The 16,056-nt window shown below is 73.3% G+C and overlaps 14 non-coding genes across 14 annotated transcripts; 8 read left to right on the top strand and 6 right to left on the bottom strand.

Moving 5' to 3' along the window:
- Positions 1–1,025: 1,025 nt before the first annotated feature.
- TRNAG-GCC (transfer RNA glycine (anticodon GCC)) lies at positions 1,026–1,096 on the bottom strand. The gene has a single exon. It is a non-coding gene; the product is annotated as a tRNA-Gly (tRNA).
- A 1,552-nt stretch (positions 1,097–2,648) lies between these two features.
- TRNAL-CAG (transfer RNA leucine (anticodon CAG)) lies at positions 2,649–2,731 on the bottom strand. Its single transcript has one exon. It is a non-coding gene; the product is annotated as a tRNA-Leu (tRNA).
- Positions 2,732–3,346: 615 nt separating this feature from the next.
- Positions 3,347–3,418, top strand: TRNAD-GUC (transfer RNA aspartic acid (anticodon GUC)). The gene has a single exon. It is a non-coding gene; the product is annotated as a tRNA-Asp (tRNA).
- Positions 3,419–4,197: 779 nt separating this feature from the next.
- TRNAG-UCC (transfer RNA glycine (anticodon UCC)) lies at positions 4,198–4,269 on the top strand. The gene has a single exon. It is a non-coding gene; the product is annotated as a tRNA-Gly (tRNA).
- Positions 4,270–4,574: 305 nt separating this feature from the next.
- On the top strand, positions 4,575–4,646 carry TRNAE-CUC (transfer RNA glutamic acid (anticodon CUC)). Its single transcript has one exon. It is a non-coding gene; the product is annotated as a tRNA-Glu (tRNA).
- A 2,220-nt stretch (positions 4,647–6,866) lies between these two features.
- Positions 6,867–6,937, bottom strand: TRNAG-GCC (transfer RNA glycine (anticodon GCC)). Its single transcript has one exon. It is a non-coding gene; the product is annotated as a tRNA-Gly (tRNA).
- A 1,565-nt stretch (positions 6,938–8,502) lies between these two features.
- TRNAL-CAG (transfer RNA leucine (anticodon CAG)) lies at positions 8,503–8,585 on the bottom strand. The gene has a single exon. It is a non-coding gene; the product is annotated as a tRNA-Leu (tRNA).
- A 624-nt stretch (positions 8,586–9,209) lies between these two features.
- TRNAD-GUC (transfer RNA aspartic acid (anticodon GUC)) lies at positions 9,210–9,281 on the top strand. Its single transcript has one exon. It is a non-coding gene; the product is annotated as a tRNA-Asp (tRNA).
- A 780-nt stretch (positions 9,282–10,061) lies between these two features.
- TRNAG-UCC (transfer RNA glycine (anticodon UCC)) lies at positions 10,062–10,133 on the top strand. The gene has a single exon. It is a non-coding gene; the product is annotated as a tRNA-Gly (tRNA).
- A 305-nt stretch (positions 10,134–10,438) lies between these two features.
- On the top strand, positions 10,439–10,510 carry TRNAE-CUC (transfer RNA glutamic acid (anticodon CUC)). Its single transcript has one exon. It is a non-coding gene; the product is annotated as a tRNA-Glu (tRNA).
- A 2,219-nt stretch (positions 10,511–12,729) lies between these two features.
- TRNAG-GCC (transfer RNA glycine (anticodon GCC)) lies at positions 12,730–12,800 on the bottom strand. The gene has a single exon. It is a non-coding gene; the product is annotated as a tRNA-Gly (tRNA).
- A 1,574-nt stretch (positions 12,801–14,374) lies between these two features.
- TRNAL-CAG (transfer RNA leucine (anticodon CAG)) lies at positions 14,375–14,457 on the bottom strand. The gene has a single exon. It is a non-coding gene; the product is annotated as a tRNA-Leu (tRNA).
- Positions 14,458–15,072: 615 nt separating this feature from the next.
- TRNAD-GUC (transfer RNA aspartic acid (anticodon GUC)) lies at positions 15,073–15,144 on the top strand. The gene has a single exon. It is a non-coding gene; the product is annotated as a tRNA-Asp (tRNA).
- A 786-nt stretch (positions 15,145–15,930) lies between these two features.
- TRNAG-UCC (transfer RNA glycine (anticodon UCC)) lies at positions 15,931–16,002 on the top strand. The gene has a single exon. It is a non-coding gene; the product is annotated as a tRNA-Gly (tRNA).
- The last annotated feature ends 54 nt before the right edge of the window (positions 16,003–16,056 follow it).

Below are 16,056 nucleotides of genomic sequence, written 5' to 3' on the forward strand. Positions count from 1 at the left end.
TCCATCGCACACCTCAGTCTCCTTCCCGCCCCAACTTGGGCACCCCTGTCCGCCGGGGATTTGCTCTGTGATCAGAGGTGTCCCCTCTCGAGGCCGAGCGGTCAGCCGGTGCGCCGCGCACACCTGCTGGGACACACTCGCTTCAACCGGACAAGCCCCCTGCAGCGGTGCGGAGGAGCCGCGGGCGGCCGTGGGTCTCCGGGTGCTTCCCGTGCCCACGGGAAGTTTCCTCGGAGTCCTCGCTTTTGCGTGTGTGTGTGCGTGTGGGTGTGTGTGGAGGGGAGGAGAGGTGGAGGTCGGGGTGGGAGAGGGATGGAGGACGGTGGTGGACTTTGGTGCCGTGGGTGGCTCTCGCGGTGGAAGAGGAAGCCGCGTTGGCACGATAGCGCGGCGGCGAAGCGGGACGCAGAGAATCAAGGGCCTGCGCGACCATGACGTTAGGCACGCTGGGGTCTTGCGGGTGCGGGTGCCGGTGCCACCTGGAGTCTGTGAGCGACCCTCCCGGCGCGGCAGCTTGGTTTCCGCCGGTTGTGCAAAAGGGGAGGATTTCTGGAGTGTGGGTAGAGTGAGCCAGAGCGCGCGCGCGCGCGCGCGCGTGTGTGTGTGTGTGTGTGTGTCTGTGTCGGGGTGGGAGGGGCTGGTGGGAGGGGCGGGGGCGCGAGGTGGTGCCCAGGGAAGGGGAGGAGCGTGTGGGTGGCAGCGCGAGTTGGTGCGTGGATGCGTTCCTTGCAGTGAATCGGGAGACTGGAGCGAGGCGAGCGTCGTTAAAGAAAAGAAGGGCAAGGCAGGTGTCCGGGCGGGCGCGGATGGGCCCTTGGCTCCCGGGCGGGCGGAGTTTTGTCCCCAGGGCGAGCGAGCCAGGGAGGAGGAAGGGAATGTGCGGCAGGGGCAGGGGCGGGGACGGGATGGGGCGTGGGCGGGCCCCCAGAGAGGAGCAGACGTGGCTTTGGCCAGGTGCTCTGAAGGTGGGAGAGAGGAAGCGTAGCGCGCAGTTGGCGCTGCGGGGCCAAAAGGGGATGGCGCGTTGCATGGGCCGGGAATCGAACCCGGGCCTCCCGCGTGGCAGGCGAGAATTCTACCACTGAACCACCCATGCGCCCACGGACGTGGTCCACAGAGGGCTTCCCCAGCGGCGCCGGCCGCCTCCGTTGCCGGTCCCCGCCAGGAGTGAGCGTGAGCGTGAGCGTGAGCGTGAGCGTGAGCGTCTTCTCCGTGGGAGCAGGAGGCGGGCAGTCTGCAAGACAGGCTCCAGGCACGCGGAGAGCCAGCCCCTGGGGCGGGGCGGGGCGGGGCGCGGCGCGGCGCGGACGTCCGGGCAGAGGAAGGCACGGAGGCGGACTGGGCTCATCCTGTGCTTTGTCCCTGGTCCAGGGCCGCCGCCACAGCCTGCCCGTGTCCCCAGAGGCAGCCAGGAGCCGGACCCAGCCCGGCCAGCGCCCGAACCCCAAACAGCCGGAGCCATCTGTGGCAGGTGCAGGCAGGCGAGGGACCTTGCCTTCAGCTGCTCCCAGCCCCGAGCCAAAGTCCCTTTGGCGGATGGTTTTCTCGCGCGTGCAGTGTGTGTCCCGGCGGACGGGGTGGGGAACGGACCTCTCGTGTGTGGAGCCGTGGGGCCGGGGGCGGGGATGGGTGGGCTGTGTGTCTTTGTGTGTGTGTGTGTGTGTGTGTGTGTGTGTGTGTGTGTGTGTTTGCGCTCGCGCCGGCGTCTGTCGGACGGAGTTAGAGGCCAGGTAGCGCCGCCTGCGCCTCTGAGTGCGTCTCGGGCCAAGAGAGCAAAGGCCTGAGCGCGCTGGCCGGCGCCTCTCCCTAGGGGTCCGGCTGGGTGCCTTGACAGGTTGGGAGGCAGGAGGGCGGTCTTGGATCCGGGAGGAACGCTGGGGCGGAGCGGCCGGCCGGCGGCCTCCCCGAGCCAGGAGATGCGCCGTGGCGCCCGGCTGGATGGCCCGGGGGGGTCTAGGGCTTCCGCTCACTGCTCCCTGCAGCCACCTTCCGGGCTTGGACTCGTGAGCCAGGCCCACAGAAGGGAGGGGTCCGCGCCGCCGGCTGGCCAGCAGACGGCTGGGCTGTATGGCTCCCGGGAGGCAGACAGGCAGGCAGGTAGGTGTGGCCAGGGGAAGGCCCCCAGGTGGAGAATCGTGTGGGCCGCCTCGGGAGGGTGTGGAGAGAATGGACTAGGGCCGGGGGAAAAGCACGGGGTGCCGGTGGGGTGGGTGCGTGTTCCCGGGGGCGGCGGAAGCGGACGGCTGGCTGGAAGAGCCAGGCGCTGTCCAGCGGCCACATGTGGGAGCGGGAAGCGCGGGGAGCTTTGCAGCCTGGGCTGGTTCGCGAGTGCCGGGGTGAGGAGGGCAGGGGCGGGAATAGACGAGAAGGAGGACCAAAGAGCCTCCAGAAAGCAGCAGGTGCGAAGTCAGCGAAGCCTGCGGGTGTGGGAAAGGCGCTGGAGTCGCCGGGGAGTGCGTGCGTGTGTGTGTGTGTGCGAGCGCGCGCGCGCGCGCGCGCGCTCAGAGCCCGAGGCGGCGAGGGTGGAGGGGCTGGAGCTCGGTCCCGGGCAGCGTGTGCTCGGGTGCGAGGCGGGCCGCGGCCGCGAGAGGGTGTGGTCCAGGCCCGGGTGGCGTGGCTGCTGTGTGGGGCGGGCCAAAAGGTGGGCGTGTCAGGAGTGGGATTCGAACCCACGCCTCCAGGGGAGACTGCGACCTGAACGCAGCGCCTTAGACCGCTCGGCCATCCTGACGGCGGGTGTGAGCGCGTCGCCGCTGGCCTGGCTGGGACGCGGCGCTAACGCTGGTGTCCTTGGCCGTCATGGCGCCCGGCTGGCGGCTGTGTGGGTGCGCAAGGGGCGAGACACGCGCGGCGGCCCCGGAGGAGCACGGCCAGCCGCTTCGCCGCCGCCGCCGCCGCCGCCGCCGCCGCCGCCGCCAGCGCGGCTCCCGTCGCAGTCGCACCCCCACCCCCAGCTCCCTGCAGGCCCCGTGCAGCGTCGGCGCCCCTTGCCCTGCTCCCCACCCCGCCTTCCTCGCCCTCGCCCTCGCCCTCGCCCTCGCAGTCCCGCTTGCCGTCTGGGGCCTTTTCTCCCGGCGCGATGCCCGCCTGGCAGACGAGAGAGAGGCAGCGCTCGTTGGGAGTACTGAGCGCCGTCCGGGTCCGTGTGTGGGCCCCGGGTCCGGGCGGACTCGGAGTCGGGGCCGGGGGCTGCCGTGCGGGAGAGGGGGCCGAAGCGGGGCTGGGGTCGGGTGGGGCGTGGCCCGTGTCGGGCGCCCGTGCAGGGCAGGGCGTCGAGGGCAGGCAGGGGCAGGCGTGGGGAGGCAGCCGGAGAGGGGTCGGGCGCCCGGGTGGCCGGCCGCCGCCGTCCTCGTTAGTATAGTGGTGAGTATCCCCGCCTGTCACGCGGGAGACCGGGGTTCGATTCCCCGACGGGGAGGCAAGACGCCCTTTTTGGTGGCCTGCGCAGCTCTGGGTGCCACCTCTTGCTCCCGAGGGGCAGGGGCGCTTCTTCTCGGCCGTCCGGCGGCGCGTGCCCGGCCTGCCCACCGTCCACCGGCCCCAGCCCTTTGCGGGCTCGAGGCCGGACGCTGGGTCGCCACCGCGCAGCCGGGGCCTCGTGTGGTCCCCGCGGCAGCCACAGCGAGCTCCTCGGCGACGTGCCGCCCAGCCGCCCAGCCGCGCAGCCGCCGTGGGTGTCGCTCGGGTGGGAGGCAGATGGGTCCGGTCCCGTCTGGATGCGGGAGGTGGTGTGGCCTGGCGCCCGCCCCCTCTGCTCCTTCCCGCGCGGGGCCGGGCTGGGCCGCTAGCTGCGGGCCGCGGAGGACGCGGAAGACGCCGGGCCGGGGACGTGGCGGGGCTCCCCAGCCGGCCTCCGAGGGCCCGAGAGCGGCCAGGCGGCCAGAGCGCCCTCCAGAGGCGGGCGGCGGTGGGCGCGGGGCGCGGGGCGCGGGGCGGGCAGGTGGGCGGGCGGGCGGGCGTGCCCGGCGACCGGCCGGTGCAGCTGAGTCGGAGGGGCGAGGCTGGGGCGCCGGGCGGCCGCAGCCCGTGGTGGCCGCAGCCCGTGGTGGCCGGGCAGAGCTGCGGCCGGGCGGGACGTCGGGGCAGGGCTGCGCCGGGCGGCGGAGGCGCGGCGGCGGCGGCGGCAAGAGAGCGCCAAGGCGAGAAGGCGCGGAGCGCACCCTGGGCCGGCCGCGTCGGGCCGGCCCGGGCCGTGCAGCGTTGGTGGTATAGTGGTGAGCATAGCTGCCTTCCAAGCAGTTGACCCGGGTTCGATTCCCGGCCAACGCAGCCGCCCGACCTTTTGCGCCGCTCCGGGGCCCTCCTGGCCAGGCCCGCCGGGCGCTGGCAGTGGGGGACGGCGTGCCGGCCCGCTGGGCGCTGGGCGCTGGGCACGTGGCCCGAGGCGGCGTGCGGGTGCGAGGGCGGCCGGCGCGCAGCGTTTTGCGGGTGCTGCCAGCGGGCCGGGTGGACTGCGTGGGGCCCGCGGGCGGCTGGACGTGCAGAGGCAGGGGCCTCGGGGCCCAAGCGGAGCCGCGTGGGTGGAATGGAGGCGCTGGGTCCAGGGGGTGCAGGCCAGGCGCGCAGCCTGTCGCTCCCTGGTGGTCTAGTGGTTAGGATTCGGCGCTCTCACCGCCGCGGCCCGGGTTCGATTCCCGGTCAGGGAAGCCTTTCTTCTTCCTCTGGCCCTCCGGGGCCTCCCCTCCCGGCCGGCCGAGCCGAGCCGAGCCACCCACCGTCTCGCCCCCAGTGCACCCGCACCACCCCCTTTTAGCCCACGCCAGCACGCCAGGCCAGAGCTGGCTAGCTTGTCGCGGGCCCCGCCGCCAAGATGGAGGGGTGCACACAAGGCCACCTGCCACGCCCCGACGGGCGGCCCCGGCCTCGCCCTGCCACCTCGGCCCGTCCGAGCCTTTTGGCCTGGCTGGCCCACCGGAGGCCCTCGGCATCGCCTCTCCCCTTCGCCCCCCCCCCCCCCCCGCGCACGCGCTCGCCTGGCACCTTCGCTTCCACAGCCCGAGACGCGAGTGGGCGGGGCGGCCTCTGTCCCCGGCCGGGACCACCAGTGTGCGCAGGCGCCCCTGCCCCCCGAGTGCGCTCGGACCCCCACCGCCCCCTCCGGTGGCGCTCCTAGCTGGCCAGGCTGACGAGCCATCCTGTCCTCCCTCCTGAGGTGCCCGCGGTGGCGGTGCCGGGCGCGTGGGTCAGGTGAGCCACGCGCAGCCCTGAGTCCCGTCACCTGGCCGAGCAGCCCCCCTCGGGCCTGCCACCTCTCGGGCGGCTTCCCTGCCCCACGCGGGGCGGGAGCGCCACGACCTGGCTGGCTGCGTCTCTCCCCGGCGACGGACAGCGGACCCCAGGGGCACGCCGGTCTTGGGCGCCGATGCGAGCACAGAGTCCGACCGCCGTGCCCGGGAGGTGGAGGAGGGAAGAGGCATCCGGGCACGGCCCGGACTCCCCGGGGCACTGGAGGTGAGACAGCGGGGAGGTGCCGTGGGAGCCACGGGGGAAGACAACCCAGCAGCCAGGCAGGTGGGTGGCGGTCGAGGCACCCCGGGGGACTGGGCGCACTTGTCGCCAACTTGTCATTCCAATTGCAGGACACGTCGGTCCCTTCCATCCTTTGGCAAAGGGGCCAGCGTGTTACCCAGTGGTCCCTTTCGCCACCTCCGCGCCCCAGCCCGCACCCCCGATGAGCGGCGTCCTCCACCACCCACCCCCCCCCCACTCACGCACACTTTTCACAGTTGCACGTTTCACAGTTTCCCATCCCGCCTCGCCCCGTGCCTCGCCAAGATAGGCGCCGTCCGTCCCTCTGTCCACCCCTGTCTGTATCCGTCCTCTTCTGTGGATGCCTCCCAAGGTCCATCGCACACCTCAGTCTCCTTCCCGCCCCAACTTGGGCACCCCTGTCCGCCGGGGATTTGCTCTGTGATCAGAGGTGTCCCCTCTCGAGGCCGAGCGGTCAGCCGGTGCGCCGCGCACACCTGCTGGGACACACTCGCTTCAACCGGACAAGCCCCCTGCAGCGGTGCGGAGGAGCCGCGGGCGGCCGTGGGTCTCCGGGTGCTTCCCGTGCCCACGGGAAGTTTCCTCGGAGTCCTCGCTTTTGCGTGTGTGTGTGCGTGTGGGTGTGTGTGGAGGGGAGGAGAGGTGGAGGTCGGGGTGGGAGAGGGATGGAGGACGGTGGTGGACTTTGGTGCCGTGGGTGGCTCTCGCGGTGGAAGAGGAAGCCGCGTTGGCACGATAGCGCGGCGGCGAAGCGGGACGCAGAGAATCAAGGGCCTGCGCGACCATGACGTTAGGCACGCTGGGGTCTTGCGGGTGCGGGTGCCGGTGCCACCTGGAGTCTGTGAGCGACCCTCCCGGCGCGGCAGCTTGGTTTCCGCCGGTTGTGCAAAAGGGGAGGATTTCTGGAGTGTGGGTAGAGTGAGCCAGAGCGCGCGCGCGCGCGCGCGTGTGTGTGTGTGTGTGTGTGTCTGTGTCGGGGTGGGAGGGGCTGGTGGGAGGGGCGGGGGCGCGAGGTGGTGCCCAGGGAAGGGGAGGAGCGTGTGGGTGGCAGCGCGAGTTGGTGCGTGGATGCGTTCCTTGCAGTGAATCGGGAGACTGGAGCGAGGCGAGCGTCGTTAAAGAAAAGAAGGGCAAGGCAGGTGTCCGGGCGGGCGCGGATGGGCCCTTGGCTCCCGGGCGGGCGGAGTTTTGTCCCCAGGGCGAGCGAGCCAGGGAGGAGGAAGGGAATGTGCGGCAGGGGCAGGGGCGGGGACGTGATGGGGCGTGGGCGGGCCCCCAGAGAGGAGCAGACGTGGCTTTGGCCAGGTGCTCTGAAGGTGGGAGAGAGGAAGCGTAGCGCGCAGTTGGCGCTGCGGGGCCAAAAGGGGATGGCGCGTTGCATGGGCCGGGAATCGAACCCGGGCCTCCCGCGTGGCAGGCGAGAATTCTACCACTGAACCACCCATGCGCCCACGGACGTGGTCCACAGAGGGCTTCCCCAGCGGCGCCGGCCGCCTCCGTTGCCGGTCCCCGCCAGGAGTGAGCGTGAGCGTGAGCGTGAGCGTGAGCGTGAGCGTCTTCTCCGTGGGAGCAGGAGGCGGGCAGTCTGCAAGACAGGCTCCAGGCACGCGGAGAGCCAGCCCCTGGGGCGGGGCGGGGCGGGGCGGGGCGGGGCGCGGCGCGGCGCGGCGCGGACGTCCGGGCAGAGGAAGGCACGGAGGCGGACTGGGCTCATCCTGTGCTTTGTCCCTGGTCCAGGGCCGCCGCCACAGCCTGCCCGTGTCCCCAGAGGCAGCCAGGAGCCGGACCCAGCCCGGCCAGCGCCCGAACCCCAAACAGCCGGAGCCATCTGTGGCAGGTGCAGGCAGGCGAGGGACCTTGCCTTCAGCTGCTCCCAGCCCCGAGCCAAAGTCCCTTTGGCGGATGGTTTTCTCGCGCGTGCAGTGTGTGTCCCGGCAGACGAGGTGGGGAACGGACCTCTCGTGTGTGGAGCCGTGGGGCCGGGGGCGGGGATGGGTGGGCTGTGTGTCTTTGTGTGTGTGTGTGTGTGTGTGTGTGTGTGTGTGTGTGTGTTTGCGCTCGCGCCGGCGTCTGTCGGACGGAGTTAGAGGCCAGGTAGCGCCGCCTGCGCCTCTGAGTGCGTCTCGGGCCAAGAGAGCAAAGGCCTGAGCGCGCTGGCCGGCGCCTCTCCCTAGGGGTCCGGCTGGGTGCCTTGACAGGTTGGGAGGCAGGAGGGCGGTCTTGGATCCGGGAGGAACGCTGGGGCGGAGCGGCCGGCCGGCGGCCTCCCCGAGCCAGGAGATGCGCCGTGGCGCCCGGCTGGATGGCCCGGGGGGGTCTAGGGCTTCCGCTCACTGCTCCCTGCAGCCACCTTCCCGGCTTGGACTCGTGAGCCAGGCCCACAGAAGGGAGGGGTCCGCGCCGCCGGCTGGCCAGCAGACGGCTGGGCTGTATGGCTCCCGGGAGGCAGACAGGCAGGCAGGTAGGTGTGGCCAGGGGAAGGCCCCCAGGTGGAGAATCGTGTGGGCCGCCTCGGGAGGGTGTGGAGAGAATGGACTAGGGCCGGGGGAAAAGCACGGGGTGCCGGTGGGGTGGGTGCGTGTTCCCGGGGGCGGCGGAAGCGGACGGCTGGCTGGAAGAGCCAGGCGCTGTCCAGCGGCCACATGTGGGAGCGGGAAGCGCGGGGAGCTTTGCAGCCTGGGCTGGTTCGCGAGTGCCGGGGTGAGGAGGGCAGGGGCGGGAATAGACGAGAAGGAGGACCAAAGAGCCTCCAGAAAGCAGCAGGTGCGAAGTCAGCGAAGCCTGCGGGTGTGGGAAAGGCGCTGGAGTCGCCGGGGAGTGCGTGCGTGTGTGTGTGTGTGCGAGCGCGCGCGCGCGCGCGCGCGCTCAGAGCCCGAGGCGGCGAGGGTGGAGGGGCTGGAGCTCGGTCCCGGGCAGCGTGTGCTCGGGTGCGAGGCGGGCCGCGGCCGCGAGAGGGTGTGGTCCAGGCCCGGGTGGCGTGGCTGCTGTGTGGGGCGGGCCAAAAGGTGGGCGTGTCAGGAGTGGGATTCGAACCCACGCCTCCAGGGGAGACTGCGACCTGAACGCAGCGCCTTAGACCGCTCGGCCATCCTGACGGCGGGTGTGAGCGCGTCGCCGCTGGCCTGGCTGGGACGCGGCGCTAACGCTGGTGTCCTTGGCCGTCATGGCGCCCGGCTGGCGGCTGTGTGGGTGCGCAAGGGGCGAGACACGCGCGGCGGCCCCGGAGGAGCACGGCCAGCCGCTTCGCCGCCGCCGCCGCCGCCGCCGCCGCCGCCGCCGCCGCCGCCGCCAGCGCGGCTCCCGTCGCAGTCGCACCCCCACCCCCAGCTCCCTGCAGGCCCCGTGCAGCATCGGCGCCCCTTGCCCTGCTCCCCACCCCGCCTTCCTCGCCCTCGCCCTCGCCCTCGCCCTCGCAGTCCCGCTTGCCGTCTGGGGCCTTTTCTCCCGGCGCGATGCCCGCCTGGCAGACGAGAGAGAGGCAGCGCTCGTTGGGAGTACTGAGCGCCGTCCGGGTCCGTGTGTGGGCCCCGGGTCCGGGCGGACTCGGAGTCGGGGCCGGGGGCTGCCGTGCGGGAGAGGGGGCCGAAGCGGGGCTGGGGTCGGGTGGGGCGTGGCCCGTGTCGGGCGCCCGTGCAGGGCAGGGCGTCGAGGGCAGGCAGGGGCAGGCGTGGGGAGGCAGCCGGAGAGGGGTCGGGCGGCCGGGTGGCCGGCCGCCGCCGTCCTCGTTAGTATAGTGGTGAGTATCCCCGCCTGTCACGCGGGAGACCGGGGTTCGATTCCCCGACGGGGAGGCAAGACGCCCTTTTTGGTGGCCTGCGCAGCTCTGGGTGCCACCTCTTGCTCCCGAGGGGCAGGGGCGCTTCTTCTCGGCCGTCCGGCGGCGCGTGCCCGGCCTGCCCACCGTCCACCGGCCCCAGCCCTTTGCGTGGCTCGAGGCCGGACGCTGGGTCGCCACCGCGCAGCCGGGGCCTCGTGTGGTCCCCGCGGCAGCCACAGCGAGCTCCTCGGCGACGTGCCGCCCAGCCGCCCAGCCGCGCAGCCGCCGTGGGTGTCGCTCGGGTGGGAGGCAGATGGGTCCGGTCCCGTCTGGATGCGGGAGGTGGTGTGGCCTGGCGCCCGCCCCCTCTGCTCCTTCCCGCGCGGGGCCGGGCTGGGCCGCTAGCTGCGGGCCGCGGAGGACGCGGAAGACGCCGGGCCGGGGACGTGGCGGGGCTCCCCAGCCGGCCTCCGAGGGCCCGAGAGCGGCCAGGCGGCCAGAGCGCCCTCCAGAGGCGGGCGGCGGTGGGCGCGGGGCGCGGGGCGCGGGGCGGGCAGGTGGGCGGGCGGGCGGGCGTGCCCGGCGACCGGCCGGTGCAGCTGAGTCGGAGGGGCGAGGCTGGGGCGCCGGGCGGCCGCAGCCCGTGGTGGCCGCAGCCCGTGGTGGCCGGGCAGAGCTGCGGCCGGGCGGGACGTCGGGGCAGGGCTGCGCCGGGCGGCGGAGGCGCGGCGGCGGCGGCGGCAAGAGAGCGCCAAGGCGAGAAGGCGCGGAGCGCACCCTGGGCCGGCCGCGTCGGGCCGGCCCGGGCCGTGCAGCGTTGGTGGTATAGTGGTGAGCATAGCTGCCTTCCAAGCAGTTGACCCGGGTTCGATTCCCGGCCAACGCAGCCGCCCGACCTTTTGCGCCGCTCCGGGGCCCTCCTGGCCAGGCCCGCCGGGCGCTGGCAGTGGGGGACGGCGTGCCGGCCCGCTGGGCGCTGGGCGCTGGGCACGTGGCCCGAGGCGGCGTGCGGGTGCGAGGGCGGCCGGCGCGCAGCGTTTTGCGGGTGCTGCCAGCGGGCCGGGTGGACTGCGTGGGGCCCGCGGGCGGCTGGACGTGCAGAGGCAGGGGCCTCGGGGCCCAAGCGGAGCCGCGTGGGTGGAATGGAGGCGCTGGGTCCAGGGGGTGCAGGCCAGGCGCGCAGCCTGTCGCTCCCTGGTGGTCTAGTGGTTAGGATTCGGCGCTCTCACCGCCGCGGCCCGGGTTCGATTCCCGGTCAGGGAAGCCTTTCTTCTTCCTCTGGCCCTCCGGGGCCTCCCCTCCCGGCCGGCCGAGCCGAGCCGAGCCACCCACCGTCTCGCCCCCAGTGCACCCGCACCACCCCCTTTTAGCCCACGCCAGCACGCCAGGCCAGAGCTGGCTAGCTTGTCGCGGGCCCCGCCGCCAAGATGGAGGGGTGCACACAAGGCCACCTGCCACGCCCCGACGGGCGGCCCCGGCCTCGCCCTGCCACCTCGGCCCGTCCGAGCCTTTTGGCCTGGCTGGCCCACCGGAGGCCCTCGGCATCGCCTCTCCCCTTCGCCCCCCCCCCCCCGCGCACGCGCTCGCCTGGCACCTTCGCTTCCACAGCCCGAGACGCGAGTGGGCGGGGCGGCCTCTGTCCCCGGCCGGGACCACCAGTGTGCGCAGGCGCCCCTGCCCCCCGAGTGCGCTCGGACCCCCACCGCCCCCTCCGGTGGCGCTCCTAGCTGGCCAGGCTGACGAGCCATCCTGTCCTCCCTCCTGAGGTGCCCGCGGTGGCGGTGCCGGGCGCGTGGGTCAGGTGAGCCACGCGCAGCCCTGAGTCCCGTCACCTGGCCGAGCAGCCCCCCTCGGGCCTGCCACCTCTCGGGCGGCTTCCCTGCCCCACGCGGGGCGGGAGCGCCACGACCTGGCTGGCTGCGTCTCTCCCCGGCGACGGACAGCGGACCCCAGGGGCACGCCGGTCTTGGGCGCCGATGCGAGCACAGAGTCCGACCGCCGTGCCCGGGAGGTGGAGGAGGGAAGAGGCATCCGGGCACGGCCCGGACTCCCCGGGGCACTGGAGGTGAGACAGCGGGGAGGTGCCGTGGGAGCCACGGGGGAAGACAACCCAGCAGCCAGGCAGGTGGGTGGCGGTCGAGGCACCCCGGGGGACTGGGCGCACTTGTCGCCAACTTGTCATTCCAATTGCAGGACACGTCGGTCCCTTCCATCCTTTGGCAAAGGGGCCAGCGTGTTACCCAGTGGTCCCTTTCGCCACCTCCGCGCCCCAGCCCGCACCCCCGATGAGCGGCGTCCTCCACCACCCACCCCCCCCCCACTCACGCACACTTTTCACAGTTGCACGTTTCACAGTTTCCCATCCCGCCTCGCCCCGTGCCTCGCCAAGATAGGCGCCGTCCGTCCCTCTGTCCACCCCTGTCTGTATCCGTCCTCTTCTGTGGATGCCTCCCAAGGTCCATCGCACACCTCAGTCTCCTTCCCGCCCCAACTTGGGCACCCCTGTCCGCCGGGGATTTGCTCTGTGATCAGAGGTGTCCCCTCTCGAGGCCGAGCGGTCAGCCGGTGCGCCGCGCACACCTGCTGGGACACACTCGCTTCAACCGGACAAGCCCCCTGCAGCGGTGCGGAGGAGCCGCGGGCGGCCGTGGGTCTCCGGGTGCTTCCCGTGCCCACGGGAAGTTTCCTCGGAGTCCTCGCTTTTGCGTGTGTGTGTGCGTGTGGGTGTGTGTGGAGGGGAGGAGAGGTGGAGGTCGGGGTGGGAGAGGGATGGAGGACGGTGGTGGACTTTGGTGCCGTGGGTGGCTCTCGCGGTGGAAGAGGAAGCCGCGTTGGCACGATAGCGCGGCGGCGAAGCGGGACGCAGAGAATCAAGGGCCTGCGCGACCATGACGTTAGGCACGCTGGGGTCTTGCGGGTGCGGGTGCCGGTGCCACCTGGAGTCTGTGAGCGACCCTCCCGGCGCGGCAGCTTGGTTTCCGCCGGTTGTGCAAAAGGGGAGGATTTCTGGAGTGTGGGTAGAGTGAGCCAGAGCGCGCGCGCGCGCGCGCGCGTGTGTGTGTGTGTGTGTGTGTCTGTGTCGGGGTGGGAGGGGCTGGTGGGAGGGGCGGGGGCGCGAGGTGGTGCCCAGGGAAGGGGAGGAGCGTGTGGGTGGCAGCGCGAGTTGGTGCGTGGATGCGTTCCTTGCAGTGAATCGGGAGACTGGAGCGAGGCGAGCGTCGTTAAAGAAAAGAAGGGCAAGGCAGGTGTCCGGGCGGGCGCGGATGGGCCCTTGGCTCCCGGGCGGGCGGAGTTTTGTCCCCAGGGCGAGCGAGCCAGGGAGGAGGAAGGGAATGTGCGGCAGGGGCAGGGGCGGGGACGTGATGGGGCGTGGGCGGGCCCCCAGAGAGGAGCAGACGTGGCTTTGGCCAGGTGCTCTGAAGGTGGGAGAGAGGAAGCGTAGCGCGCAGTTGGCGCTGCGGGGCCAAAAGGGGATGGCGCGTTGCATGGGCCGGGAATCGAACCCGGGCCTCCCGCGTGGCAGGCGAGAATTCTACCACTGAACCACCCATGCGCCCACGGACGTGGTCCACAGAGGGCTTCCCCAGCGGCGCCGGCCGCCTCCGTTGCCGGTCCCCGCCAGGAGTGAGCGTGAGCGTGAGCGTGAGCGTGAGCGTGAGCGTGAGCGTCTTCTCCGTGGGAGCAGGAGGCGGGCAGTCTGCAAGACAGGCTCCAGGCACGCGGAGAGCCAGCCCCTGGGGCGGGGCGGGGCGGGGCGGGGCGGGGCGCGGCGCGGCGCGGCGCGGACGTCCGGGCAGAGGAAGGCACGGAGGCGGACTGGGCTCATCCTGTGCTTTGTCCCTGGTCCAGGGCCGCCGCCACAGCCTGCCCGTGTCCCCAGAGGCAGCCAGGAGCCGGACCCAGCCCGGCCAGCGCCCGAACCCCAAACAGCCGGAGCCATCTGTGGCAGGTGCAGGCAGGCGAGGGACCTTGCCTTCAGCTGCTCCCAGCCCCGAGCCAAAGTCCCTTTGGCGGATGGTTTTCTCGCGCGTGCAGTGTGTGTCCCGGCGGACGGGGTGGGGAACGGACCTCTCGTGTGTGGAGCCGTGGGGCCGGGGGCGGGGATGGGTGGGCTGTGTGTCTTTGTGTGTGTGTGTGTGTGTGTGTGTGTGTGTGTGTGTGTGTGTGTTTGCGCTCGCGCCGGCGTCTGTCGGACGGAGTTAGAGGCCAGGTAGCGCCGCCTGCGCCTCTGAGTGCGTCTCGGGCCAAGAGAGCAAAGGCCTGAGCGCGCTGGCCGGCGCCTCTCCCTAGGGGTCCGGCTGGGTGCCTTGACAGGTTGGGAGGCAGGAGGGCGGTCTTGGATCCGGGAGGAACGCTGGGGCGGAGCGGCCGGCCGGCGGCCTCCCCGAGCCAGGAGATGCGCCGTGGCGCCCGGCTGGATGGCCCGGGGGGGTCTAGGGCTTCCGCTCACTGCTCCCTGCAGCCACCTTCCCGGCTTGGACTCGTGAGCCAGGCCCACAGAAGGGAGGGGTCCGCGCCGCCGGCTGGCCAGCAGACGGCTGGGCTGTATGGCTCCCGGGAGGCAGACAGGCAGGCAGGTAGGTGTGGCCAGGGGAAGGCCCCCAGGTGGAGAATCGTGTGGGCCGCCTCGGGAGGGTGTGGAGAGAATGGACTAGGGCCGGGGGAAAAGCACGGGGTGCCGGTGGGGTGGGTGCGTGTTCCCGGGGGCGGCGGAAGCGGACGGCTGGCTGGAAGAGCCAGGCGCTGTCCAGCGGCCACATGTGGGAGCGGGAAGCGCGGGGAGCTTTGCAGCCTGGGCTGGTTCGCGAGTGCCGGGGTGAGGAGGGCAGGGGCGGGAATAGACGAGAAGGAGGACCAAAGAGCCTCCAGAAAGCAGCAGGTGCGAAGTCAGCGAAGCCTGCGGGTGTGGGAAAGGCGCTGGAGTCGCCGGGGAGTGCGTGCGTGTGTGTGTGTGTGCGAGCGCGCGCGCGCCGCGCGCGCTCAGAGCCCGAGGCGGCGAGGGTGGAGGGGCTGGAGCTCGGTCCCGGGCAGCGTGTGCTCGGGTGCGAGGCGGGCCGCGGCCGCGAGAGGGTGTGGTCCAGGCCCGGGTGGCGTGGCTGCTGTGTGGGGCGGGCCAAAAGGTGGGCGTGTCAGGAGTGGGATTCGAACCCACGCCTCCAGGGGAGACTGCGACCTGAACGCAGCGCCTTAGACCGCTCGGCCATCCTGACGGCGGGTGTGAGCGCGTCGCCGCTGGCCTGGCTGGGACGCGGCGCTAACGCTGGTGTCCTTGGCCGTCATGGCGCCCGGCTGGCGGCTGTGTGGGTGCGCAAGGGGCGAGACACGCGCGGCGGCCCCGGAGGAGCACGGCCAGCCGCCTCGCCGCCGCCGCCGCCGCCGCCGCCGCCGCCGCCGCCAGCGCGGCTCCCGTCGCAGTCGCACCCCCACCCCCAGCTCCCTGCAGGCCCCGTGCAGCGTCGGCGCCCCTTGCCCTGCTCCCCACCCCGCCTTCCTCGCCCTCGCCCTCGCCCTCGCCCTCGCAGTCCCGCTTGCCGTCTGGGGCCTTTTCTCCCGGCGCGATGCCCGCCTGGCAGACGAGAGAGAGGCAGCGCTCGTTGGGAGTACTGAGCGCCGTCCGGGTCCGTGTGTGGGCCCCGGGTCCGGGCGGACTCGGAGTCGGGGCCGGGGGCTGCCGTGCGGGAGAGGGGGCCGAAGCGGGGCTGGGGTCGGGTGGGGCGTGGCCCGTGTCGGGCGCCCGTGCAGGGCAGGGCGTCGAGGGCAGGCAGGGGCAGGCGTGGGGAGGCAGCCGGAGAGGGGTCGGGCGCCCGGGTGGCCGGCCGCCGCCGTCCTCGTTAGTATAGTGGTGAGTATCCCCGCCTGTCACGCGGGAGACCGGGGTTCGATTCCCCGACGGGGAGGCAAGACGCCCTTTTTGGTGGCCTGCGCAGCTCTGGGTGCCACCTCTTGCTCCCGAGGGGCAGGGGCGCTTCTTCTCGGCCGTCCGGCGGCGCGTGCCCGGCCTGCCCACCGTCCACCGGCCCCAGCCCTTTGCGTGGCTCGAGGCCGGACGCTGGGTCGCCACCGCGCAGCCGGGGCCTCGTGTGGTCCCCGCGGCAGCCACAGCGAGCTCCTCGGCGACGTGCCGCCCAGCCGCCCAGCCGCGCAGCCGCCGTGGGTGTCGCTCGGGTGGGAGGCAGATGGGTCCGGTCCCGTCTGGATGCGGGAGGTGGTGTGGCCTGGCGCCCGCCCCCTCTGCTCCTTCCCGCGCGGGGCCGGGCTGGGCCGCTAGCTGCGGGCCGCGGAGGACGCGGAAGACGCCGGGCCGGGGACGTGGCGGGGCTCCCCAGCCGGCCTCCGAGGGCCCGAGAGCGGCCAGGCGGCCAGAGCGCCCTCCAGAGGCGGGCGGCGGTGGGCGCGGGGCGCGGGGCGCGGGGCGGGCAGGTGGGCGGGCGGGCGGGCGTGCCCGGCGACCGGCCGGTGCAGCTGAGTCGGAGGGGCGAGGCTGGGGCGCCGGGCGGCCGCAGCCCGTGGTGGCCGCAGCCCGTGGTGGCCGGGCAGAGCTGCGGCCGGGCGGGACGTCGGGGCAGGGCTGCGCCGGGCGGCGGAGGCGCGGCGGCGGCGGCGGCGGCGGCGAGAGAGCGCCAAGGCGAGAAGGCGCGGAGCGCACCCTGGGCCGGCCGCGTCGGGCCGGCCCGGGCCGTGCAGCGTTGGTGGTATAGTGGTGAGCATAGCTGCCTTCCAAGCAGTTGACCCGGGTTCGATTCCCGGCCAACGCAGCCGCCCGACCTTTTGCGCCGCTCCGGGGCCCTCCTGGCCAGGCCCGCCGGGCG

The sequence above is a fragment of the Lynx rufus genome, unplaced genomic scaffold (genome assembly GCF_022079265.1).
Source record: "Lynx rufus isolate CCGP_SWC_20201006 ecotype Redwood Valley unplaced genomic scaffold, mLynRuf1.p SCAF_15, whole genome shotgun sequence".
Classification (NCBI taxonomy): domain Eukaryota; kingdom Metazoa; phylum Chordata; class Mammalia; order Carnivora; family Felidae; genus Lynx; species Lynx rufus.